The 27,634-nt window shown below is 38.8% G+C and overlaps 1 protein-coding gene across 7 annotated transcripts in view; it reads left to right on the plus strand.

Moving 5' to 3' along the window:
- Positions 1 to 27,634, plus strand: part of NRG3 (neuregulin 3) — a 1,064,061-nt gene that overhangs the window by 866,759 nt on the left and 169,668 nt on the right. The gene's annotated exons all lie outside the window — the stretch shown is intronic.

The raw sequence follows: 27,634 nt of genomic DNA on the forward strand, positions 1-27,634 counted from the left end.
TTCTGCTGGCTCCATCAAGATTCCTCCTTAGAGTGCAAGTATGTCTAATCCCCAGCAAGGGTTCAACTAGAAAAGTGGTTTCAATGAGCTCAATGAGTTTCAATGAGCTCCTTTTACTTTCTCTCTTGCCATGATCCTGGTTCCATGCAGGTGCTAACACTTAGGACAGAGGTGCTAGGCCCTGCACAAACTTCTTGGCCCCAGAGAAAAGGCCTAAAATGAATTTCTTATATCCATATTTGGATTTAACCTTTGACTTCAATGCCTTCATTGAAGTTCTTGCCTTTGATTCTCTTTACTTTCGTTTTGACATTCGAGCCCATTTTCTAACTTTCTTGTCCTTGGATGTGATCTCTCTGTCCTTATCATCCCCTGTAATGAATATTTGTCTTATAGAACCCATTACTGACAACTAAAAAACTACATTCAAATTAACTAAAATCAAGTTAACACTAGAAAAATTTTTCTAATACTACTCTGGGTTTCTATATCTTTACTGCCCATGGGGTGGGGAGGGGAATCTTTGATTTGGTGAGGAGTTTGTTTGTTTGTTTGTTTGTTGTTTGTTTTAATAAGTGAGAAAGCCCCAGATAAATTATTATGAACCTAATTATTTTTACCTATAGGCAGGAAAAGGAAGCATACTTGATCACTACCATTGACTTGGCTTAATTAAGCATCCCAATAATGAGTATCATTAATTCATTCAACAATTTTTGAATTCCAAGTTCAGATAATTCACTGTGCCCTATTTTGTGGGGAAGGAGAAAGTACATGTTGCATATTGAGTCCATTGCCTTTAATTTAGTAAGTACTCAATGTTAGCACTCTTGCTGTTGATCGTCTTAAAAATGGTGAATGTGGCATAAATATTACTGACAATCTATTTTCTACATAAAAATATTTTGAAATTATAGATTAGCAACCAGACTGCAGAAAACCAAGCAAGATGTATCATAACTAAGAGAAGAATATCAGGTGATCAAAAAGCCTGAAATGCCAGCCAAACAGGTTTTTTTTTATTTCTTTATTTTGAGAGAGAGAGAGAGAGCAAGAGAGCAGGGGATGGGCAGAGAGAGAGGGAGAGAGAGAGAATACAAGCAGGCTCCACACCTTCAGCTGAGAGCCTGACATGGGGCTCGAACTCAAAAACTGTGAGATCATGACTTGAGCTGAAATGAAGAGTTGGATGCTTAACCAACTGAGCCATCTAGGTGCCCCCAGCCAAACAGGTTTTTAAATGTGACTGGGAGTCATCTAGTTATATGTTTTTATTTGACTTAACAGTGACCTTCAGCAGACTCCAGATCGTTAGACTTGATGTGGCATGGGCCACTGATGCACAGGGGAACTGGGCAAGTCAGGCTAGAAAGGCTGTTACCTAGTAACAATGCCTAACTAAGGTGAAAAGATTTGGAGAAGCTGGATGGCTGGAAAAACTTGATTGAGTCTTTCTGAAAGGGCAAAAGCAATTACACTAGGGTAAATGGCCATTTTGTTCACAGGAAGAACAGTGGAATAAAAATAAATGCAACAAAGAGCTCTTAAGACACTAATTCCTGAAGACTGGGTATGTGCTGAATACTCCTGTTATGCAGAGACTAGTGTGGTTCAACAGAGAAAAGTCATTCTTCCAAGATGTGACAACAGTCTGGATGTATCTTGTGAAATCCTTTAAGTGTGTCAATCCAAACACCATGTTTAATTTTGGGAATTTGGAGAAATTTTATCTGTGATGCTGGGATCAGCATGCCCTGGGAATTCGAGTATAGGACTGAAATATACATGAAAACTTACAGTTGAAGTGGTGACTCTATATCATCTTCTTTGCACATTGGCAAGATAGTGTTCAGAACTCTTTGTTTTGTCTTTCTGTCTTTAAAAAATGAGCTGACATATTCCAGATGGAATGAAGGCCATTAGCAGATTGCCAAGCCCTCCAACAATGAATTACAGGCATCATCATATGATAGAAGTGAGGGTTAATCATTGTGTCACTGATGTCCACAGAGTTGATAATTTTAGATTTTGGGCAAATGTAAAATTGGAATCTTTGGCTGTCTTTTGCCAAGCTACTGAGTGTCAGCACAGAGTCAAATATGACAGAGAGCCGATGAGAAGTCTGTTTACCTGGGGCAAACATGGCTTATCTTTTAAGAGTGTTTGAGGAGTGCACAGAATTTCTAGGGAGAGCAGTATTCTGGAGGATGCTCATATGTTCCTGTGATATTTGCTTCCTGCGCATATCATTCATGTGATGCAATGGTAAATTCAGATTATCTGTTCCAGTAGACAAATTCAATTTAACACTCAATAAGATTCATTGCTAGCCCATGCTTTGATTTCTCTGGGTTCCTTTAAATTACCAAAGTGTCTTATATGTAAGCTGCACTGACCAATTTTCATTTGGGGAATATGAGGAAAGCATCTTTTAACAAAAATTAGGAAAATTTCAGCATTAAGCATAGACTTAATTTGCTCTCAGGCTGCATGCTAGAAATAGCAATGATCTGGGTAGAAAGAACGGCAAAATCTATTAGAGGTTATTTGCGCTTACTGTGAATTTTTAAAATCAATTTTACTCTACTACCTCATTGATATCACGTATACTTAAAGAGTGTTTAGTGAGGCATTAGGAGAAAGAATAGAGATCACTCGGGACTGAGAGAGGGGAAGTCTTGATGTAGAATATCATCTCAGATAAATGAATATCATCTCAGATAAATGTCAATATCTGAAAGTCAGGGAGGGTGTGCAGCAGCAGAAAGTGGAGCACAGAAGGGTTTGGACATATCTCCTACTTTAGAAGTCAGCCTGGAGCTACTCTGCATCATCTAACTTCAGTGAAAGCAAATGTACAGGAGCACCTGGGTGGCTCAGTTGGTTGGCAGACCTACTCTTGACTTCTGTTCAGGCCATGATCCCAGGTCATGGGATTGAGCCCCATGTTGGGCTCCATGGTCAGCATGGAGCCTGCTAAAGATTCTTTCTCCCTCCCTCTGCCCCCCTCCCTGACTCACACTCTCTTTCTTTTCACTCTAAAAATAATTTTTAAAAACCCCACAAGTGTACAGTTCAAGGTGATCAAATTGGTAAACCTCAGATTTAATAGACTAAACATACCTACAATAAAGTAAAATCCTAGAGATTATGACAACTGTTCAGCATCTGGCAGATCATTGTCAACTTATGTCTATTCATATATATTCATTTCAAGACTCAAAGATGTATCTTTCAAATCAGGACTATGTGAAAACACTAGGGTTAATATAGAAGAGAAGGGCCATCCATGAAGCAGTACTATCCACTAGACTCTACTTTGTGATTGTGTTGAATTCTTACAACTATTTTCTGAGGTAACACAAATGCTTGTTTATGGTGGAGGGAATCACAACCTAGAAAGGATTAGAGAGTTTGTCTGAGCCTATGTGACTTAGGTTGGGAGCCAAACTCCTATACTTCTTCTAAATCATTCTACCCTCCAGTAAAGGTACATGTGTTGGGTGAATGCAAACATATCCATTGATTTTGTTGTAGTACGACTGGGGAATTAGAGAACTTGATATATGGGTGTGGAGGTTGGTTTAGTAGTATATTTTGGAAATGCTTAGTTAACATCTTTGTAAATTACATTTAAATATCTCTGCACTTACTTGTGTGAGACTCTACGTGACAGAATAGGTAGGAAAATCCAGTTACCCATCCATCTCCTGATAAATCAATGAAGACAACTGCATTGACAAAAGTATACTTATTTCATCTTTGCTGAAGGGCACATTTTACCAAACATTGGTTCAGTAATTTCACTGGCAAATCTTAGAAATCTTGTTATTTATAATTATTCACCTTAAAGCATTTCTTTCCCCCTTCCTTCCTTACTCCCTCCTTCTCTCCCTCCCTCCCTCTCTTCCTCTGTCTCTTTTCTTTCTTTTTTTCTTCCTTCCTTCCTTCCTTCCTTCCTTCCTTCCTTCCATTCTTTCATTCTCCTCTCCCCATCCCTCGCCTTTTCTCCCCTCCCTCCCTCCTCCTTCTTTCTCTCTCTTTTTGTTTGAAAGTTTATGAGAGAAGTAAGAATGTCTTTGATGCACTTTGAGAAGATTGCAGATGAATAAAGGATGACCTTTGGGGTTTCTTTGGTATTGATGAAAAGAGTGTGGGCTTTTGAGTCAAACATACCTATATATTCAAGCATACATATTTATTGGTTGTATGACCTGGAGCAAATCATTTCAACTGCCTTCTCTTCTATTTCCTTAGCTATAAAATAGAGGAAATAATATACTCTCACAGAGTTGTAGTGAAAGTTAAATGAGATAATGGGTACAAGAGCATTTACCCCAGTATTTTGAACATAGTAAGTGCACAGTAAATGCTACCTACAAAATTACCATTACTATTATTGCTATAATCACACCTGGGAAAATCATTTATTCTCTCCAAACCTCAGAGTACTCTCTTTTAAAGAGAGGCTTAAATAAGAAAGCATGTGTGAAGTATAGCCTTGATGAATGTGAATGACTCTTCAATTCACTTTCATCCAGACACCCTTTTATTGTCAAGTAACTTCCCTTTGTTGGGCTTGGGACTGCAGTCAAAACTGACCCTGTTTCCAGAGTCCTGGCATTTCAATATGGCCTGTCATTTTCTGAGAATATACACATTCTCGAATTTACCTTCCCTGACCAAAAAAAAAAAAAAAAAAAGAAAAAAAATCAAGCATGGGATATTAGGGATCAGTTCACTTCCTGCTGTAGGACACACGCTGCCTTGTCAGGGTTAGAGTATCCCAGGTATACTGAAGTCAATCACACAACTTTTCATTAACTTGTCTTACACTCATCATTCCGATCTAGTCAGTGCTCTTCAAAATGTAAGGGGATTCAAATCCCCTGATGATCTGGTGAAAATTAAGCTTCCATTCCAGGAGGTCTGGGTCAAGGCCAGAGGTTCTGAATTTCACAGGTCCCAGGTGGTAGCAATGCCACAAGCTCACAAGTTGAGTAGACAGTCTTGGAGTCCTTACACATGTTTGGAGGGTAGTTAATGAGCTCACACCCTATTCAGATGATCGCTTTGACTGGTAGAAATTAGCAGACATTCCTTTCAAGTCATATATTCTCCACTCTGAGCTCTGTGTTCCCTTTTTTCAACACCCCTTCCTTAATTGTGAAGATAAAGTAAAAACACTTTCTGTGCCTCCTCTTCTGTGAACTTTCCCTGGTGCACCCCGTCCCCAAACAGCACCTTCTTTTATTTACTGTGCCCCCATGGCATATGGCATTGTACCTAAGTTTAATGATTGTCCTTTTCTTTTTAATTTTTTTCTCTATTTTTCTGTATTTTATACTCTTGACAATAACAGAGCACCATGAGGGAACTCCCTATTCAGTTCTTTGCACCTCATGCTGTCTTAGCAGACACTAGATGCTCAAGAAACTCAGGAGGCTGAGATATTCAGTAGAACAAGCAGTATCCATTGGAGGCAGACAGACTTGGGCTCAAATCAATGTAAAATTAAATAAGTAGCTTAGGTTTTCTTCACCTCAGCTTCTTCACCTATAAAAATAAGATATTTCACCTTCCTCTATAAGGTTGTTGTGATAATTATATAAGATAATATCTGTGTGTCGTGTGGCCCCAGTGCCTAAGGGAATAGCCAATAAATGTTAATATTGTGGTTTATCATTATCACTAACATTATCGGATTGTTTGAGAATTACCTCAAATAACATAAACAAATATTAGAATACAGTTCTTCCCCTTCTATTTTAGAGTGAATGAATTCATGTTATATTTATCTTATTATGGTCTTATAGCATACAGTTTTGTTATTGGGACTTTCAATTTTTCATAGAGTGAGGGCTATCTAAAGAAATTGAAAATGAAATATACAAATGCGTATTATCATTCATTTCACATATTAGGTCCTCGAAAGATGTTTTTGATCTCAGTCACGAGAAAACTTCCTCGAGCAATACTTCCTACATTTAAACAACTTTATGCCTGAGAGGGTTCAGCATTCCCAAGGTCAACCATTTACTGACATACTTAATTTGCAAACTGGGATACATAGTTTGCTATGTCTGGTGTTCATTTTCACTGCGGTTTTTATGCCCAAATCCCCTCTGATCCATCTGGCCACAAACTTGCCTGAGATGTTCTCTCCCTCCTGGTGCCTCACTCTTTGCAACAGAGATAAATGGATTAGGAACATGAAATAATTGAGGCACATCAAGTGGAGAAGACAATCACTTTCCATAGCGTTGCTTGCATCGATTGCAATTTGAATGCATGATGACTTCTTTCCCAGGAGTGTGAAAAAGAAATCGTTCATAAAATACCCAGGAAGTCTCTCAAGGAAACTAATTAATGGCATTATTATCTTAAGCACAGCAAAGATTATTGAAAAGTTTCCTGTTACTCAAAATACTTTATAAAACAAATTATGATTACTTCGGATACTGTGCTTTAATGAATCTTTCATTGATTTCCTGTGTGTTTACAGAGAGGTTTCAGGCTTTATTTTCAACAATTTACACAGCATTTGAAGGAGAGGGCTCCACAGGCACTGGAAAAAGAAAGCCATTTTCTGCTATTGCATGTCATAAAGCAAGAACCAAAAACTTGAAATGAAGGGGAAAAAAAGTCAGAGTCCCATATATGTGTCCTGCCACACCAGTAGCATTTCTCTAGAGTGTATCAACGAGAAATTGATTAGCTGAATTGAAGAGTGATGTGCATATCCAGATATGTTAGACTATGCTGCAGTTTTTATCAAAGCAGTTACACTAATTGACATTTTGATTGTTGTATCCATCACAACAGGTGGTATTTTGTGATTTTCAATTTGCCACCTTTACATATATAAATGTATCTTGTCTTGGACATAATTTATATTTCCTTAACCATATTTTCTTATGTGTTATGGCCATTTGAACACCCACCCCCCTCTTTTAATGCTTCTCAGGTCAAATTTTGCCCAATTTTCTCTTTGGTTTCCAACCTTTTCCACATTGACTAATAATACTCCGTTATTAGTTTCAAAATATTTTGAAGGTGTGCACACAAAAGGTGTGCACGTGTGGTATGTGCTGTGCTTATGTTGGGAATAACTCCCCAGTCTCCCAATTTGGACTTTCACTTGGTTTACGATGTTTTTTGATGAATAGAAGTTAATTCTGCATTTTAGCTTAAATTTTACCTGTGTTTAGTTTTCTTTTCCTTTGGTTTGTTCTTTTTGTGTCTCATCTAAGAAATGTATCCCTATGATGAATTTCTGAAAATGTATTCCTGCATTACATTCAAAAAGTTGTATGCCTTTGCTTTTCACATTTAGATCTTTAATCTATCTTGAGTTGAATTTTCTTCTTGTACCAGTGTATCAGGCAGATTCAGTGAGGAGACAGACCTCACCAGGTTTTTTTTAAAGTAATTTAATATAAAGAACTGTTAGCAGATGTAAACTATATAGCACATGTAATTACATAACTAGAAAGACAAAACACACACACAAAAAGAACCTTGAATTATCACAGAGGTGGTGACTGATAAGCAGTTATCATATGTACATTTCGCCGTATGATTGGGGAAACGGAGAGATTAACATTATTGAACGATAGTATCTTACAGGAAGGGACCCATGTGTTGAAACTCAGATCTCTGAGACAGCAGTGCAGTTCAGTTGGCTCTGAAGCCTCCAAGCTCAGAGAAAGGGCACTGGCCAGCTGGAGCCATGTTTCAGAGAGTGCAGTGAGCTTCTGCAAGTACTGGAAAAACCACAGACTGTATTTAACTGGTGCTATGGACAGGGGCTGCCCCTGCCAGTTGATACAAGAACTAACAGCACACCAAAAGCCACAAGAAGCTGTTATTTTGAGGAGCTGTTTCAGCCTCCCAAACTTCTATCCCTGTTTCCTCAATTTAGTGAGACCCATCATGCTCTGCTTGGGATGCCCTCTGCCATGGTCTGGAAAACATATCCAGAGGAAAACCCAGGGCAATCAGAAGGCTCACTCACCTCATTTGGTTGCCCCCATTTTTCCACTGTCAGTGATCACAGGTCTACACTGCTGGGTTCCCAATGTCTGCAAAGAGTTGTTTTCTAGTTGTGTGCAGCAGTGAGGGTGGATCAGTTCCTGTTCATCTAATATGGCTGAAAGCAAACATTCTTATGTCTTTGTTTCTATTTAATTTCTATTCCTCTGGTAGTTTATAAATTTTACATTATTATTTTACTCTTTTAGTGGGTGCAATTTCCTGACATATTTTTGTTATATATTTTAAATTTTACCTTATTTTTAAGTGAAATGGAATGTTTATAGTATGCTAGTGAGGTTTGGCTGGTAACAAACTCTTTTGTCTGTCTAGATGTGTCTCTGCCTCATTCTTTTAAAAAATTTTTTTAATGATTATTTATTTTGAGGGAGAGAGAGACAAAGTGCGAGCAGGGGAGGAGCAGAAAGAGAGGGAGATAAAGAATCTGAAGAAGGCTTCAGGCTCCAAGCTGTCAGCAGGGGCTCAAACTCACAAACCACCAGATCATGACCTGAGCCAAAGTCGGACGCTTAACCAACTGAGCCACCCAGGCGCCGCATCTGTGGCTCATTCTTAAAAGATAATTTCATTGGATGTAAATTTCTAGCCAGGCATCTCTTTTCTTTAGCGCAATAAAGATACCCTACTTTCTTCTGACATTGTCATTAGTCTGCTATTCCTTTGTAGGTAAACAAGTTTTTTCGCCGATTTTAATCTTTTTTTTTTTCATTTTTGAAGCTCTGGAGTTTCACTGTAATAAATCTTAAATGCATTCTTTTTTCTACTTGCAATTCTCTAGCCTCTTGAATCTGTGCTTACTTCACCCTTTCTGGAATTTCTCATCCATTATGTCTTCAAATGTTGCCTCTATTTTATTCCCTTTCTCTTCCCTTTAGAAATTGTGAATGCTTATTAGGTCTCCTTAGTCTCCCATGACTCTTAGCTATGCTTTTCATTTTTCCCATGTTATTTGGTTTCTGCTGCATTCTGGAAAAGTCCTATTATATTTCCAGTTTACTATGTATCGCTTTAGCTATTTCTAATCTGATATGAATTCTACTAAAAGAATCCAGTAGGTTGTATTTTACCACGCCATGCTACATGCTACAGACAGGTACTATCTAGCTTGGCATTTTCCTTTTTCTTAGAACATTGTAAGCTGCGTTGAAAACCATATCCGATATTGGAAGAATTGTATTTTTTACCGTTCATTTTTGTTCTTGGAGACTTGTTTTCTTAGGGACTTCATTGCTTTATATTTTGTGCTAGTGATTTTCCTTGAAAATTACTGGCATGAATTTTTTTCAGGCCTGGGGAAAAAATGCTTTTTTTCTGCATTTGCCTGCCTTAATGCCTGGGAGGCCTGAGTGCCTGGAAGTTCATAAATTTCATGCCTTGAGCTTCCTTGGACCACTCAGGCGGAATTTGAACTGTATATGTGGAAAAGATTTGAGGCTATGACTTTTCCAGGACTTTTATTTTCTCCTTTGCTAATCAGCACCATTGCAGTTTTTCTTGTTGCTTCCTGAGGGTGGAGAGTGACAATTTTGTTTTATTTTCCTTCTTAACCTTTACCTCAAATTTGTAGTTATTTGAAGATTCAGCTTTTTTGTGGAGAGATTGCACTAAAGTCCTAAACTTGGGTGAGCCTTGGCCATCCAGGGCTAAGTTCGGTTTTGCTCTGATGGATGAAATTCAATAGGCCAGAAATGGCTTTGATGTTCTGTTTCCATTTTAGATAATCTTGTTTATCTAGATATTGGCCTGATAAATCCCTGTTATCATTTCCACTCTATAATGCTTCTAAAAAAGATTTTTAAAATATATCTCAGTTAATTTAATATTAATCATTTATCTTAGTATTATCAATGAGAGAGTTGGTCCAAATTGTGTAGCTCACAGTAACCCCCAAAACAGATGTTCCCTAGATAAATTTTCATGTGATATAGCATCTCCTTTAAGAGCTATACCTTTATACTTTTGACAAATAAATTAGGTGACATCTCTTGCTATAAATAGTTTTCAGCAAATAGCTATTTTAATGATTGGGGATAAAGACTGTTGGGCAGATAACTTCATTAAAATTTCCTTTGACACTATATATTTTTCAGGATGCTTGTATCAACAACATCTTAGTATGCAAATAAATTTCTTTCTAATCAGATAATGAATATCGTTTCCTTTTTATTTTTTCCCTTAAACTTTGGCTTTAGAAGATCACTCCTGTGTTATATGAAAACTCAAATTTATGTTTAAATTAACTCTGTAAAGCAGATGCATGTATAAGTGCAACTAGTAAGTACAATAATGAATTTAGATTATTCAGACCTGTTTTCCTACAGAAGGTGGCTCAGGCCTCATCTGTCCTCAAAAGAGTAAGCCATTCAGTGTCAGACATGAGGTTAATGGCAGTCTTCAATTTCTATGAAAACCCATGTTCACCAAGATATTCCAAAGTCAGTGTACTTATTGAAATGGTTAGACTTATTGAGGAAGGTCAGTTTCAGCCCCTAACCGCCCACTGTTATATCCTGTAGTTGTCAATAGCATCCTGTTTAAACATTTTGTCTTCCCCCCTTGATTGAGAGAGACAATATTATTGATGATGTAGGTGGTAATTAGAATAGTGCTTAACTAAGCCCAGATAATGGAGTACCTACCTACAGGGTTTTGTGAAGGAAACTACCTGCTGAAGTCTAAGCTAAACTCTGATTGGTGAGTCTTTGGAGAACAACAAAGACTGGATCCTTGCCTTAATATTACTTTCATTCCAGTGGGGAAAAGGCGATAAGCTAACAGGTAACATATAAAATGTGAACTAGTTTCACTAGCACAATGGATAAAATAACAAGAAATTGTCCAAGAGGATAACAAAGGGGGGATTCCAATGAAGGCTCACCTATGTGATGAAATGTAGGCTGAGATGCAAGCATGAGAAAGACCAGAAGCATGAGAACCTGAGGAGCAGGAGAACTTCTACCTACATCTGTTGTAGAAAAGAGAGGAACCTGTCCTAGGAGTAAATGGGAGGGAAATGTATTTGGAGGATAATGAGTGCGAAGCAAATTGGCTTGAAGGAGAGGTTTTCCAGTACTGGGTCACACACGTCCTTTCTGACCCTGGTATGAAATCTGCTGGAAGGTAGAGAGGTATCTGGAGAACAGAAACAAACACACTGATGAAAAGCTAATATATTAGAGCGTGAAGAAGTTGGTGTGGTTTTGAACAAGGGTAGTCTCCATAGAGATGCATCTGGTGAGCTTGAGCTCTTGGGACTCATGGCCTTCCTCTAAAATTACCGATGCTGCTCTGATTTCAGTTAACTGTATGGCAGTGGGCACAGGCCTGTTCCAAGGAGTTCTGACTTTGGATCAAATGTTTTAACGTGTTGCTGCTATTTCTGATGATTTTTATTCTCAAATTTGTCTTGGTATATCAGTGAGGATAAAGGGAAAAGCTGGCTCTAGTGGAGATTTTTTTTTGTAATCTTAGTATTAATAACTCTTCAGTGATTCTTTTTTTTTTAAGTTTATTTATTTATTTTGGGTGAGAGAGAGAGAGAGAGAGAGAGAGCAAGCAAGGGAAGGGCAGAGAGGGACAAGCAGAATCCCAAGCAGGATTCCTGCTGTCAGCGCAGAGCCCAATGAGGAGCTTGAACCCACAAACCAGAAGATCATGACCTGAGCTGAGATAAAGAGTTGGACACTTAACCAACAAGCCACCCAGGCACCCCTTCTTCAGTGATCCTTAAAAATAGTTCAAAAAAATCAAACTCCTTTCTATTCTTTTGCTAGAGAACTGTTTATTTTGTTTTGCTGAGAGACTGGTTGGGTCCTGTTATGTTCTTCAGAAGGCTGGTTGCATCACAGGAAAACATCAAATGGAGGCTTCAAGCAGGTATGAGACCCAAGAAGTCAGAGATGCTCACAATGGCTCATTGCCACCTCCTTTTATAAACATGACTTTTAAGTATTTCCAACAATGGTGATGACTGTCAAGGCCTGGAATTATGCCAGGTTGTCTGAATATTTTGACAAAACACCATTATTTTTTATCACCTTTTCTCTTTTATTTGTATTGGGTTAAATAATTGAATCTTTATTTAGTTTTTTCTGGTTTTATAAAAATTTTTACTGGAGACAGAAATTCCTGAACTTATTCCCACATTACACATTAGCAAAGGATGGGTGAGTTTGTGGACAGTAAACCAGGCTTCTCCTGAGGGACCCACAATGACGCGAAGAATTGCAGCTAAAAGAAGCCCCCCTTCAATTTAAACCTGATGATTAATTAAGACCCTTCAAAGCGCCTCTTCTTAGAGAAGGCATAAATTTGAAGATGCTGTTGGTTCACATTTCTGGAATGGGTTTTGGAGCTGTCATGTGCCACTGGTCCATAAACCCAGATTAGCTAAACAGGAGGAGAAAGGAGAATGATTAAGGGATGGCAACTGGAAATCTAAAAATAAATGATGCAACTGGGAATCTGATGGGGGCTCCAGAGCCAGGGCACAAAACTGGACGAGTTTATGTTCCTCCTTAGTTGATCATCAGTATTTCGGATACAGTCTGTTGTAGAAAGACTTAACGCATCAGGTAGAGAACCTCTGAGGCACTATTTGCTTATAACCCATTCAGTTCCTACTTGGCATACACTCTAATCATTTTACTTATGAAACATTTCTACTCATATTCTACATACACTTGAGAGACTCAAACTCCCATTTTACTTTCAACCCTTCCTGCTTTAATGTGATGGAATTATAGCTCTCCAGAGCACCATTTGCTGCCAAGGCCCTAATTGGTTGTCAGACAAAAATGTCATGGGAGGAAGTCACCATCTCAAGATGTGTTTTGGCTTCTTGTTTTTACAAATGTTTGCAACACCTTACCAACAGTTTTTCCCCTGTAATCATGTTCAGCTTATAAATGAGATGTCTGTCAAAGCACGTGAAATGAGAAAGGTTAAAAAAAATGACATCCAATTTTTTGACTTACTTAGGTGGCATCTTGACCTATTTATTTTCATTATACTTGATATATAATAATTGCATTTTCAATAACATCAATTTGAACAAATAAAGTTTCAAGCACTCAGGAAAGGGAACTGACAGTTGTTTGTGTCTGGAGATTTACTGACATCACCTTAATACCTCAAAGAGAATGAGCAAAGTATTATTAGCTGTATCTACTTAAATAAGGCTCACACACTGCCATACATTCTAGTGACATAATTATATGCAGCTAAGATTTGAACATGAATCTGTGGGACTGCAATGTAGTTTTCTCTACCCTTGGAACTTTAAATCTGCTCTAAGGGTAGCAACATCAGCATTGCCCAGGAGCTTGTTAGAGATGCAGAACCTTGAGTGCCATCCCAGACCAAACTACATCAGAATCTTTATTTTAACAAGATCCCCTGATGAACCCTATGCACGTTAAAGACTGAGAAGTACTGATTTATACACCATGTCTCCAAAACAAGGTGGATTTCTTTTCCCATTTCCTATTTCTTCTACCAGTGCAAAGGCAGTCATGTGGCATACTTTAAACAAATTCATTTTTACTTCCCGACAAAACACATCTAATTTTTGTAGGAATAGTCTGGGATCTCATCGCACTATTCAAATTCTTCTTCTTTTTTTGCTTAAATAATCTCCTCTCACAGACCATTCCTTTTCCTCTTCATCTCCTAACATCTATTACAAGTTCCTTAAGCAAACCGACTCCCGTTATTATAAGGTGGCAGTGCAGCTGGTGTTTCCTTGTTTGTACTGTGAAGGAAGAACATTCATATGTTACTTTATAGATTCTGCACATATTTCCAATTCATTTTTCATGTACCTTGAGTAATTGCTTTTATACCTACCTTTTGAATGTGATTATCTGTGTGTATGTAGTGGGGAACAAAGCACAATATCAACTGGTTATTTTGAATAAATATATTAGAGTCTCTCTTCTCACTTTGGTGGTTTCTAGTTTGTAAAACACACTTTCTGTTTACACCATTCACACTATCACAAACGTAGACCTGAATGATACAAGACTACATTAGGATCATTTTACCGAATATCACAGGAAATAAATATACGGATTTTACTTAAATCCAGCAAAGAAAATGACTCATTCCACTTTGCTATCATGAATTATTATTTTTGGTGCTCCACATGATATTATCTGATTAAATATATGTGTATGATTAAATATATTGATTAAATATATTGATTAAATATATATGATTAAATATATGATTAAATGTATATGATTATATATGTGTATGTATATGTATATTTCTGTTTGTTCCAGTTTTATGATGTTCTTAGGGAAGATATAGATGGGTGTATTATTGCATAGATGACTACGTATGTCATTTTATTAATTAATTAATTTTTTTTGAGAGAGACAGAGCCAGAGAGAGTGCGTGAGCAAGTGAGCAGGGGAAGGGCAGAAGGAGAGGGAAGGAGAGAATCTTCACTAGGCTCCATGCCCATTGCAGAGACTGATATGGCACTGGCTGTCACAACTGACTGTGAGATCATAAACTTGAACCAAAATCAAGAGTCGAACACTGAACCGACTGAGCCACCCAGGCATCCATATGTGGTTTTATATTTTCAGATAGGCTTAGAATAAGAAAATATTTAAAATTGAGCTACTAATTAAACTACTGTTCTTTTTTTAAGAAATACCTCACTAATTTTTCTGCAGCAAAACCTTCACCTACTTGTGATTAATAAAATTACACATGCTTCATTTTTAAGTTTTAATTTTTTAAAAATGTTTGTTTATTTATTTTTGATAGAGCAAGCACAAGCTGGGGAGGGGAAGAGAGAGAGGAGATAGATAGATAGAGAGAGAGAGACAGAATCTGAAGCAGGCTCCGGACTCTGAGCTGTCAGCACAGAGCTCAACATGGAGCTCAAACACACAGACCGTGAGATCATGACTTGAGCCGAAGTCAGTCGCTTAACTGACTGTGCCACCCAGGTGCCCCCACATGCTTCATCTTTAAAAGTTCAACCCAGAATTTAGCAAACTAAGGTTATCTCAAAATGATGACTTCATCCATTCAATAGATACTTGTTGATTATTTTCATTTTTTAAATGTGTTTCTGGTCTTGTGATTCAATGATGAAAAAAATATGGTTCCTGCACTCGTGTAATTGACACTATGGTAAGTCAGACATATAAACGCCAAATTACGACATGGAGAGTCAGTGGTACAATGATTTCTACTTTACAGTATAGATGTGATTTGGCTTGAGATCTGAGGGATAATGGCCGATGAATGGGCTTGGTTGTAAAGGCAAATAGTTAAGGGATGATGGTATTGGCTGGAGCAGTAACGAGAAGAAGCAATGGTGGGAGTTGAAGCAGGACAAGCAGGTTGGTGTCAGTTCAAGATAACATCTACCATGCTTGGGGCACCTGGGTGGCTCAGTCAGTTAAGCTATGGACCGTGGCTCAGGTCATGATCTCACAGTCTGTGAGTTCGAACCCCGCGTCAGGCTCTGTGCTGACAGCTCATAGCCTGGAGCCTGCTTTGGATTCTGTATCTCCCTCTCTCTATGCCCCTCCCCAGCTTGCACTCTTTCTCTCTCTCTCTCTCTCTCTCTCAAAAATAAGTAAACATTAAAAAAATTTAAACACACACACGTGCACACACACACACGCACACACACACACCATGCAAAGAAGAGGACAAACTATGATAAGCCATCAGAGAACCCTCAGCCTACAATACTCAATATTTATTCAATACTCCCCATTGTGCTGGTGATTGTATATATAGTCTCTTTCTATTTCAATTTTATACGTCATGGGGGGATAATGGTGAATTTCATAGAGTGTCACACAAAGAATATCTGGGATGTGACCCAAGATGTGCTATTCCTAACACTTTTTCCCTTTTTTAAATATGCAATGTATCATTTATTCAAAGGATACAAATTATACATATATATAAAATGTGACAAAAAGCAATAGCCTGTTTCCACCTACTCAGCTTAAAGAATTATAACATTGGTAACACTATTGAGGCTACCTTTGTGCCCGTCTGAAATCTAAACATGCTCCAGAGCTAAATAATATTCTTTAATTTGTATCTGTCTCCACAATATATATCGTGTATTTATTTAATTTTGTTTTATTTTATTGAGCTAAGGACACTTAACATGAGATGTACCCTTCTTAACAAATTTTTAAGTGCACAATACTGTATTGTGAATAACAGGCACTATGTTGCATAGCAGATCTCTAGAACTTGCGCCTCTTGCATAATGAAAACTTTATGCCTGTTGTTTAGCACCTCTCCATTTCAGAAACTTACTTAAATACTATAATATTCCACATGTATTTTGGTGACTTTCTAAAATTCAATCTTTGTGAGATTTTTCTCTGTTGATAAATGTAGGTGTAGGGAGTTTGCTTTCCCAATCCATGTATGTTTTAACCTTAAAATGGCCGTTGGGTGTTCTAAATTATTGCTTTTACTGTCAGTGCTATTATAAAATCTTTATCTATGTCTCCTCATGCACTTGTGTAAAAACTTTTCTAGTGTATTGACTATATCTAGGGTGTTATTTCTGGGTGGTGGGAAGCATTCATATTTAATTTTAGAAGATAACATTGAATAGTTTTTCCAGTTGGCTTCACTGATTTATACTCTCATCCGTACCATCTTCTTTCTATGACCTTGTCAATAAGTACTTCTTTAAAAAAAAAAAATGGGGCTAATCTAATGGGTTGCAAATGGCATTTCAAGAATCCAATTACAAGGCAGATCTTTTTTTCTTATAATGTATTCACTTTTATATTTCTTCTGTGAAAAGCCCAGTCAAGCTTTTGCAAGTTTTTCTTATTGATGTATAGGTGGTCTTTTCATATTCTGGATGCTAATTCTTTGTCAGCTATGTGTATTGCAAATTATATATTTTCCCAGTTTATGGTTTATTTTATTGATTCCTTTTGATAAACAGAAGTTTGTACTGTAGTTAGCGTTGCCAGACCCTCCCTCTCTTCTTTGTGTGCTTTGTGTCTTGCTTAAGGAAAGTAGCCCTGGCTTAAGTTAATGGATATGTTCTGCTCTATTTTCTTTGAAAAGTTTTGAAGATCTGCTTTTTAGATTTAGATATCCAATCCATTAAGAACTGATTTTTGTGAATGAGTGTGAGTTTGAACTCCAATGTTGTTTTTCTCCCTGTGGATATTTTGGAATATCTCTTTAGGCAGAGATGTTGCACGCGTACAATTTTGCTTGAGGAGGGACTTGGTTTACAAAGAACTGAAGACAAGCAGACCAGTAAAGAAGCTACTGCTATCGTCCCAGCAAAAGATGATGAGGGCCTGAATTAGGAGGGTGCACGGGAAGATACAAAAGATAATTTGGAGCCACAAACAACAAGACTTGATATCTGGTTTTAGTGGGCATAAATACCATTTTGATCATTAGAGATCTTATGATAATTCTTAAAATGAAATATTCTATTGCTCTACCAGGGCATGGGGTCCTTGCGTGTCCTCTGCTTGCTCTGCTACCCATTTAGACATGTGCACTGTCTTCAAGTCTGCTGAAATTCACATTTTAAATGTGGACTCCTTCAAGTACCCTTTGCAAAATAGCAATCGTGTTAGCCTGAGCTTTGATGTATGCAAATACCTGGCAGTCTCCAGTTCCTCATGATTTATTACCATCTTTGCATGAGTATTTTTATAGTGCCTGTATATTTTCACTAGATTATAAGCTCTGTGAGGGAAGAAGTTTTCATCTGTTTGTTTACTGCCATATCACCAGGACCTTTGTCAGTGTCTATTAAATTATTATAGTCATTGAGTACACAAACAGGCAGAAAGTAATTACAGTTGACCCATGAACGACTGGGGACTTGGGAGTGCCAAAACCCACGCAGTTGAAAATCCACCTATAACTTTTGATTCCTCAAAAATTGAATAACTAACTGCCTACCGTTGACAGAAGCCTTATGGATGTCATAAACAGTTGATTAACACATATTTTGTGCGTGGAGGTGCATCACCTGCCCAAGGTCAAGGGAGGCTGCAGCCCCATGTGAGGTGTGCGGGCTTCTGGGAAGCCATGGGGTCTGATCCCCGCTGTGGGAAACAGTGTACACCCAGCCCAGGAGGAGCCCAAGGCCTCCAGCCACTCTGGCACAGCCCTGGAGCCTGGTAGGGAGGATTTGGAGGGCAGGGATGTGGAGCTCCCTGAGCTGCACTCCCTACAGTCTGGGCACTTCCTTTGCTTCAGCCCAGCCTCCTGCCCACCAGCACTGGCGGCTACACCTGACAACCCTGCCATCACACCGGACACCTGCAGCCCTGCCTGGTCCCAGGCTCCCTGTGGGATGCTGACTGCCTTGGCAGGCCTCCCAGGGTGCTCAGAAGGCAACGGGCACCACCATGGTGCCAGTAGCCTTGGATTTGGTCCCATGGAGACTGGCGTGGGCAGTTATAAACAAATGCCTTGTGGGTTTTGCTGTCAACTCTTTAAAAAAAATTGCATAAAAGTGGACCTGGACAGTTCAAACCCACATTGTTTGAGGATCAGTTGCATATGCCAATGAAATGTGTTGTCTTTTTAAAAAGAGAGACTTGTAAAAACCTAGTGTTTTTAGAGTTGTAACAAATTTTTGCTTTTCCTACAATGGTAAAATTCTGGGGAAGTGGCAGAATGAACCAGTGTGCTTAAAGCCATCTTCCTATCAGATCTCACTGTAGTACTTATAAAACAATTTAAGAATAAAAATGACAAGCAGAAAGAACCATTGTGAATACCCCAGTTTGGCCTGCACATGTCTGGGTAAGCCCATCCATCATCTTTATTTCACATTGACAGTAAAAGCAATAGCTTCTAAATTAACTGAACCTTTAGAGATAAAATGAAATAAAACTGTGAAAATTAATTGGCCTGCGTCTCAGCACCTGCCTAGATTGAGGCAATACTTCCTCCTCAGCCCTGTCCCCACCCCCTGCCACAGGGTTGCATTTAACTGGCAGTGCTCCACTGGGCTGGCTTTGAAATGTTCAGAGTTAGATTGCCTTGTCTGTCTTCATCCATGCTTTTGAGAAGAAAACCATGATAGATGATTAAAGAAACTCATACAACAACTCGTGGGCTGGAGTTTGCATAGTCTTTGGTCACATTAGAGTTTGACAAGCATCTTTTCCCCAATCCACACCTTAGAGACAGAAAATTTAAAAACTTCTCACCTGGCTTAGGGGTTGGCATCTATCCTGATATCACAGCTGGCTTAGAGGACCCCCAATGTGACCAGGTTTTTCTCAAATACGTAACGTGAATATGTTTTACCTGGCAGTTTTGTAGATTTTGATTCAGTAGTGCTGGGTGAGGGTCTATGATATTGCATTTCTTACAAGGTCCCAGTTGATGCTGACATACACCGTACCAGTACCATATTTTGAAAAGCAAGGCATACTAGGAGAACTGGACAACAACATGCAGAAGAATGAAACTGGGTCACTTTCTTACACCATACACAAAAATGAACTCAAAATGGATGAAAGGCCTAAATGTGAGACAGGAAACCATCAAAACCCTAGAGGAGAAAACAGGCAACAACCTTGTTGACCTCCACCACAGCAACTTCTTTCTTGACACGATTCCAAAGACAAGGGAGATAAAAGCAAAAATGAACTATTGGGACCTCATCAAGATAAAAAGCTTCTCTACAGCAAAGGAAACAATCAACAAAACTAAAAGGCAATTGAGGAATGGGAGAAGATATTTGCAAATGGCATACCGGATAAAGGGTTAGTATCTAAAATCTGTAAAGAATTTACCAAATTCAACACCCAAAAACCAAATAATCCAGTGAAGAAATGGGCAGAAGTCATGAATAGATACTTTTCCAAAGAAGACATCCAGATGACCAACAGACACGTGAAAAGATGCTCAGCATCACTCATCATCAGGGAAATACAAATCAAAACCACATTGAGACCTCACACCTGTCAGAGTGACTAGAATTAACAACTCAGGAAACAACACATGTTGACGAGTTTATGGAGAAACGGGAACCCTCTTGTACTTTTGGTGGGAATGCAAACTGGTGCAGCTGCTCTGGGAAACAGTGTGGAGGCTCCTCAAACAATTAAAAATAGAATTGCCCTACTATCCAGGATTAGCACGACTAGAAATTTATCCAAAGGGTACAGGTGTGCTGATGCATAGGGGCACATGTACCCCAATGTTTATAGCAGCGCTATCAACAATAGCCAAATTATGGAAAGAGCTCAGTTGTCCATCAACTGATGAATAAACAAGATATGGTTTATATATACAATGGAATACTACTTGGCAATGAGAAAGAATGAAATCTTGCCATTTGCAACAACGTGGATGGAACTGGAGGATATTGTGCTAAGTGAAATAAGTCAATCAGAGAAGGACAGATATCATATGTTTTCACTCCTATGTGGATCCTGAGAAACTTACCAGAAGACCATGGGGGAAAGGATGGGGGGAAAAGTTTCAAACAGAGGGAGGCAAACCATAAGAGACTCTTAAATATAGAGAACAAACTGAGGGTTGATGGGGGCAGGGCAAGGGGAAAATGGGTGATGGGCATTGAGGTGGGCACTTGGGATGAGCACTGGGTGTTGTATATAAGCTATGAATCATGAGAATCTACTCCTGAAGCCAAGTGCACACTGTATACACTGTATGTTAGCTAACTTGATAATAAATTATATTTAAAAAAAGAAAAGAAAATCAAGGCACACAGAATTCTGGTTACAATACTGAATATTATCTACCTAAAGCTAAAGATGAGATTTTTTAAGACAAATTATTAGAAAAAAACTAAATGATGAAGATGCTTGAGTTCAGAGTAAAATCTTATTTGAAATATATTTTATATGAAATAAAATTAAATATTAGGATGAGGTATTTTTTGTTTTAATACTATATTAGATGAAAAACCATTGATTGTGCTTAAAGCTACAGTAAAATGTGGGCAAAATAAAAATAAGATCTTTATTGTGTATGGAAAAAAGCAGAATCAGCATTGCAAAAAATCAAATCAGAGAACCAATAGGTGAATTAAAAAAAAACATAATCAGGATGCAGAAGAGATGTCTCAGGAGATAAAGTGAATACAAGAATACATGAACTACACCAAACTCAGGCCATGGAAATTCTCGTAAACCTGGCCCAGGGGGAGGGAAATGATTAGAATCAGTAATTATGTAACAAAAGAAAATCTTCCAACTATAAAGGTTTTTAAGGGCAAGAAGGCTTACTATAAGCTGGTAGAACTACTAAGCAAAAACTAACATATACACATTCCCTAGTAAGTTTTTAAACCTCAAAGCAAAAATAAGGAGCTTAATGCTAAGTACAAAATTAGTTCATTTTGAAAGAAGAGAAACCAGACTAGATTCAAATTCTCCTCTGCAACAGTCAAAAACAAAAAGCAATGAGGAAACATCTATAAAACCATCAGAAAATTAATATTAACAAAGTATTTTCCTGAATGAAATTGTGCTTTTTTATGGAGTGGAAGGAATTGTTTCAGGTTCGGTTTTAAACACCAAATGTTCTCCCTTTTTCCATACTGATGAGATGATCACCCCAGCTTTGGGTCTTGCATTGTGCTTTTGTCTCTTCCCCATTAATTTAACAATTCCATGAATGGCTTTCCAAGTAATAGTCCCTCCTGCATCAAGAAAGAAGGTCTCTGGAACTCTTTGCTTCTTTCTTTTCTATAGACCTTTTCTCCCCCTTTCTATATTACCTCTACTTCAGCATATTGTGCTCAAATTGGCCCAAGTTTGATTCACTTAAACCTGAACCTTAACTTCATCCCAGGAAGAATTAAGATTTATGTCCCACAACACTGGGTGAAAATGAACTAAAATGAGATGAATAGACCTGCTCTTGCTAAAAAAGAGGACCAGGATAGTAAACCAGAAGTTCAGGTTACCACCCATCCAGGGGTCTGTTTCCTGGGGACTTCCAATATGAACAGACTTCCCCACGGAACAGCTTTAAGTACCTCTCCTTTGTTCTACTCTATGCCTCAACACATGCAGGGTTCTTTCCTGGAAACAGAGCAGGGCTGGTCCCTGGGAAGAACTACTGTAGACCTAGCTTACTCAGGTGAGGAAGACAGAGCTGTGTTAACATTCAAAGAGTAAGGACCATTTATGACGAGCAAAAAAGGCCCTGGGAAAGGGCAGTGCATCCCCAGGAGAGATAAGACAGTGTAGGACAGGATCCCTGTGAAAGAGAAACCAGATGAGATGTCCTAGTTTATCTTCTTTTAGACATATGAGTTACAACTCTTCACTAGTTGCACCTCAAGAAAAGTCTACATACTGAGACCAGACCTGACATATAACTCTTGATTCCAATTTTTAAATTTTTTTAACTTATTTGATTTATTTTAAGAGAGAGAGAGAGAGCAGAGGAGGGGCAAAGAGAGAATAGAATTCCAAGCAGAGTCCACGTTGTGAGTGCCATCCAATGTGCGGCTAAATGTCATGAACCAGGAGATCATGACCTGAGCCGAAATCAAGAGTTGGATACTTATCCAACTGAGCCACCCTGGTGCCCCATCAATTATTTTATTTTAAAACATATTTATATGTATGTGTTGTATTTTACAGGGACTCTCATTTTTTCCCTCCATAAAGCTTCAAATTAATATTCTCTAGCCATTGTTTTGTGTGTGTGTGTGTGCATGTACTTGTGTGTGTGTGTGTGTGTGTGTGTGTGTATTGCTGGCCTACATAGATCTATCTGAATGTTTCTGAAGGGGAAACTATACAACTCTTACTTTCCTCTTTCACCTTATCTTGCCTTGTCCTGACCCACCTACCCTTTAGAAATGCATGCTTCCTTTAGACCAGCTTAGTGCTCTAAGTGTTAAATATGCTTCATTGTGTGTACACATTTATTTGAAATTCATTTTCTTCTTTGGATAAAAACTGCCATTGACCTGCTCTAATCACGTCATTAGTTTACTTTGAAGAAAGTGTATATATTTCCATGATCCTTTTTTTTTACCCTTAAGTAATCATGAGAATGCCTTTATGAAAAGTTTTCAAGAGCATAATTAAGAAATTTTGTGTAATTGGGATCATTCAGACTGCCAATCTTTCAAGCGCAGACATGTTTGAAGTCACTAGGAATTTTTTTATTATCATTAATGGAGAATTTGGTCCTATTAAAATTAAACTCGCTATTTTTTTCTCTCTCTGACTCAGCTAATGTGTTTGGTATTCACCAGAATTTATTGTGAGCTGTTGCAAAGCCCAAGCTATGTAAACTACACTGGAAGAATACTTTATGAGGAAAACATAAACAAGCATACACTGTCAAATAAATCATCCTTAATGGTGTGGTAGAAAGTTTGGGGTTAGATGGCCTAATTTGAATTCTAGCTTATTCATTTCCTCATTCATCCACATGTGTGGAGTGATAACCCTAAGTGAGGCATCAGAGAGAGGTGCAAGTTCCTAACTAATTGTGCCAACTATTATATCCTCTCTGATCCTTCACTAGTTCCACCTCACAGCTCTTCCCTTACTGTTCCCTTAACAGTAACATGAAGGAAATAATATCTATTATAATATAATAATTACATTAAACTATAATAATTTATCCAGGGCTCTTATGAGTATTTAATGAGGTGATATATTAAAATAGCTGAGACAACAGAGATGAAGGCATTTTTTAAATCCTAAGGTAATTATTGTAATTATGGTTGCTTGTGCTAATAATGAAAAACATTTTACTCTGTGTTCTGTACTGAGCTACGTAGGAAGGAAAAAGCTATGTAAGACCTTGTACTAGCATTACATGCTGGCAACATTTAGAAAATAGAAAGTAGCATGGAAGTGTATTCCCAAGGTTGAGGTCAAGAACAATAACTGGCAAATAAGGTCATTAGTGAAAAGAGCCATCCGTGGATGTAGAGGAGGGAGCATGTGAAGGCAGCAGGACCCTGGGAGGACATCTAAGGGAGGGATGTACAGAACCAGACCTGGAAAGGTAGAGAAATTCAGTGAACAAGGTGGGGCAGTTCCAGAAATGGATACAGGATATCAGTCTAGTTAGAACATGGCTTTGAGTGTAATAAGGTGAGTGGTAAAATTGAGGAGAGTTTTGAAGAGCAGAGAGAAAACATGGAACGGTTCTATTCAAAGAATGGATCTCACTTAACATCAAATGAATGGCTTGGAATCTTGACTTATCAATTTTGCTTTCCAGTAAGAACAGGGTACAAATTGAGGCTTAGATGCCCCATCTGTGAATATCTGTTCTCAGCACTGCTTTGAGGACTAGATGAGATAAAATCCATTACAGTGTCTGGCATATATTAGAATCTTAATAAACTTTAGCTCTTTTCTTCTACTTTCCTTTTCCTTCTCTTCATCATTGCAATTTGAGCTTTTATCCTTACATGAGAATGTAAATGCCTCATGATGGTGACCCTGCACATTTTATACCTTAGATGTATCTTATATTTATATCATCTGCTTCCTAGAGTCTAAGACCTGAAAGTTTATCTTCAGAACTTACCTAGCAGGATATACAGGTAAGTTCATGTTTAACTGTAGCCCTCGAATTTTTCCCTAATCAATTGCAATTGCTTCTTAATCTAAACCAAATTTCTTTAAAGCATTTGGATTAGGGGCGCCTGGTTGGCTCAGTCGGTTAAGTGTCTGACTTTGACTCAGGCCATGATCTCACAGTTTATGAGTTCGAGCCCGCGTCGGGCTCTGTGCTGACAGCTCAGAGCCTGGAGCCTGCTTCAGATCCTGTGTCTCCTTCTCTGCCCCTTCTCTCTCTCTCTCTCTCTCTCTCTCTCTCTCTCTCTCTCTCTCTCTCATATAAATAAACATTAAAAAATTTTTACAAAATCATCTGGATTATATTAATAACCTTCAGGAGAGAAAATTTACTATCAGTTAAGTATCCTTCACTATCTGTTGCTTGTTGTCTGCTTACTGTTAAGAAACAAGCTATTTCTGAGTGTTGATGATTCCAGATTTGAGTTCATTTTGTTAAGTAGCTCAGAACATCACCTATCAGCATGTATTTCTTTCTTCTAAATAAAAGGTGACCTTTCCTTTAATCTTTTTCTTTGGTTTCTCATTAGAGAATAGATCAAGATGATAAAATAGGAAGAGTCTTCCCTTGCTTTAGTCGAGCTTTGTGCTATTGTTTTGCTCCAGTTCTTGGTTAGCCACAATATCGAAAACAGTTTTTCAATGAATGTTTAAGAACAGAGGCAATTTTTAATACTTTCAAAGAATGAGAAAATCTTAAAAATGGCTCCAATTCTACTGTCTTATTCAAGTAAGGCATTTGTTTCTTAGTCCTTTTCCATTCTTTGTGTCATGACCTCATTTTCTTTCAGTACCATCACAGTCTTGATGATCCCAGAACTCACCTGAGCAAAGGAGACATGGATTAGCTGCCCCCTCCCCTTTTTTGTCCTCCATCTGCTCTACAGTATCCGTACCACCCACCACCCCCTTTCCAGCCCTACCACCCTTCCTTATGTGTGAGGCCTCATTTCCTCTTAACTCCATGCTGGAGACATTCTCTGAAGAGGTATGATTTCTTACATCTCCCATTCATCCTGCACACTATTTCTAATATCATCTTGCCTCTGCTCTCAGGATTTAAAAACAACTTCTGAATTAGGAAGCCCTGTCACTGGGAGGGTGAGGGACAGTGGCATGGTCTGGTTAAGTGAAGTGTTCCCCATACTTAACCTGAAAAAAAAAGGTCACAGACTCCTGGGCTCCCTCCAAGACTTGCTGAATCTGCGTTGATGAATGATGAATCCTGGAAATCTATATACTTAGTAAGCATATCAGGTGATACCCATGCATAGGCTTGTCTAGAAATCCAGCCCTGCAGAGTGCACAGAATACAAATTCGAGAGTCTGAGAATTGCAATACCACATTTAATATCTGCATAGAACTGGGAAAGGAAAGTCTTTTAACTTCCTGATGTTTTCCCCTTCAAAAATGAAGACTTTAACAACTTATGGTCATCAGTGTAGCAAGGCTAAAATATGACAAAATACATACGAAGGCTGGCACTGTATAAGAGCTCCTTCTGCTTCCCTTTCTCATCCAAACAATTACTTTCCAGAAACTTGGTAAAAAGAATGAATGATTCTTTCTTTCCATCTCACCAAATAGGCTTGTGAGAGGCAGATCTGAGATTCCAAAACCATAGCTCTTGCTTTGGTTTCCCTGTACACATGAGTCCGTGGAGATCTGCAGGACCAAACATAAAGGGTGTCAGTGCCCTGTGAGAAGTCACAAAACTGGTGGAAACAGCTTTCCCTCACAGAGACTAGGATAGTCTGGACTTATAATGGAAAGTCACCACGACATGCCCAGGAATGACAAGGGACCTTGATTCAGCACCCCAAGTTATCTACCTAGACATAGTCCAAAAGTCCAAATCCAAATGGACCCAGGGCACAGCTCTGGAAAGATACAGTGTCCAAAGTGAGGTGGGCTCAGGAATAGAGAAGGCTAGACCTGACTGAGTGGACCAGTCAGGCTCGGCCATGAGCAGCAGTACAACAGAGATGGAGACATGAAGCCAGTGGGTCAGTATCCCAGATCTGCCACAAAATTGCAAATGTTTCCTGGTACTGCAGTGCTCTGCCCTGTGCCCACCTTGATTTCTCAGAGGATTTGTGGGGTCAGAAGGTGCCGTACAGAGTTGGTTTGCAGGCAGATCGCAGGTGAGATTTGGGAAGTGACCTGTGGCCAGCTGAGGTGATCCAGCGCTAGATTCAGCCCTAGAAATGAGAGGCTGGTGCTCTGGTTATATCGGCAGAGGTCTAATGTGGAATCCAGCGTGGGGTGTGGTGAGTAGACCACAGGGCTCTCTGTCATGCCTAGCCAGGTTTGTGAAAGTCATTTCCAGCTGTCCCTTCATTAACCTGACCTGGAGTCTGGATAGCTTGATTAGGATTTGGGGGCACGGGGACCAGGGCAACTGGAATTTGACCACAGTCCTTTCTGGGAATCTGTTTCCCTGCAAACCCCAGCCTCACTGCAGTGGCTCCAAGTTCCTCTTTCCCTTGCTCTATGCCCCTAGGCTTCACGATAGTCATGGAAGGTTGAATAAGCCATTTAATTCTCCCTGGTGCTCAGTACTTTCAACTGTATAATGGGGCTGTCTGGCTGGCTGGGCAATGTAAGTGCCTAGTGCACCGGGAACATAGTGTGAGCCTCGTGAATGTTAGTTTTCCCTTCACTTTTCCTCCCTTTGCCAGAGAGATCCTCTGAATATATTTGTGTTCATTCTTCTGACACTCAGATTTTCATAATAAACTGTCACTCTGGCGTATTTCGATCCTCCGAGAGCCATGACGAGTAAAACCTTCGTTAAGGTAATCTCAACTATGGGCTGGAGGATAAGAACAAATAGATTTTCTCTGGTACCTGAAGGAGTGGTAGCTCAGAGGATGTAAAAGCACTGAAATGAAAAAGTGAGCATCCCTGCAGCCGGGCCTTTTTGAGAGGAAGGCAGTGGTTTGTAAGGTTTAGAGAAACTCTCGGAACATAGCAGCGGCAGGTT

Source organism: Prionailurus bengalensis, chromosome D2, assembly GCF_016509475.1.
Source record: "Prionailurus bengalensis isolate Pbe53 chromosome D2, Fcat_Pben_1.1_paternal_pri, whole genome shotgun sequence".
Lineage (NCBI taxonomy): Eukaryota > Metazoa > Chordata > Mammalia > Carnivora > Felidae > Prionailurus > Prionailurus bengalensis.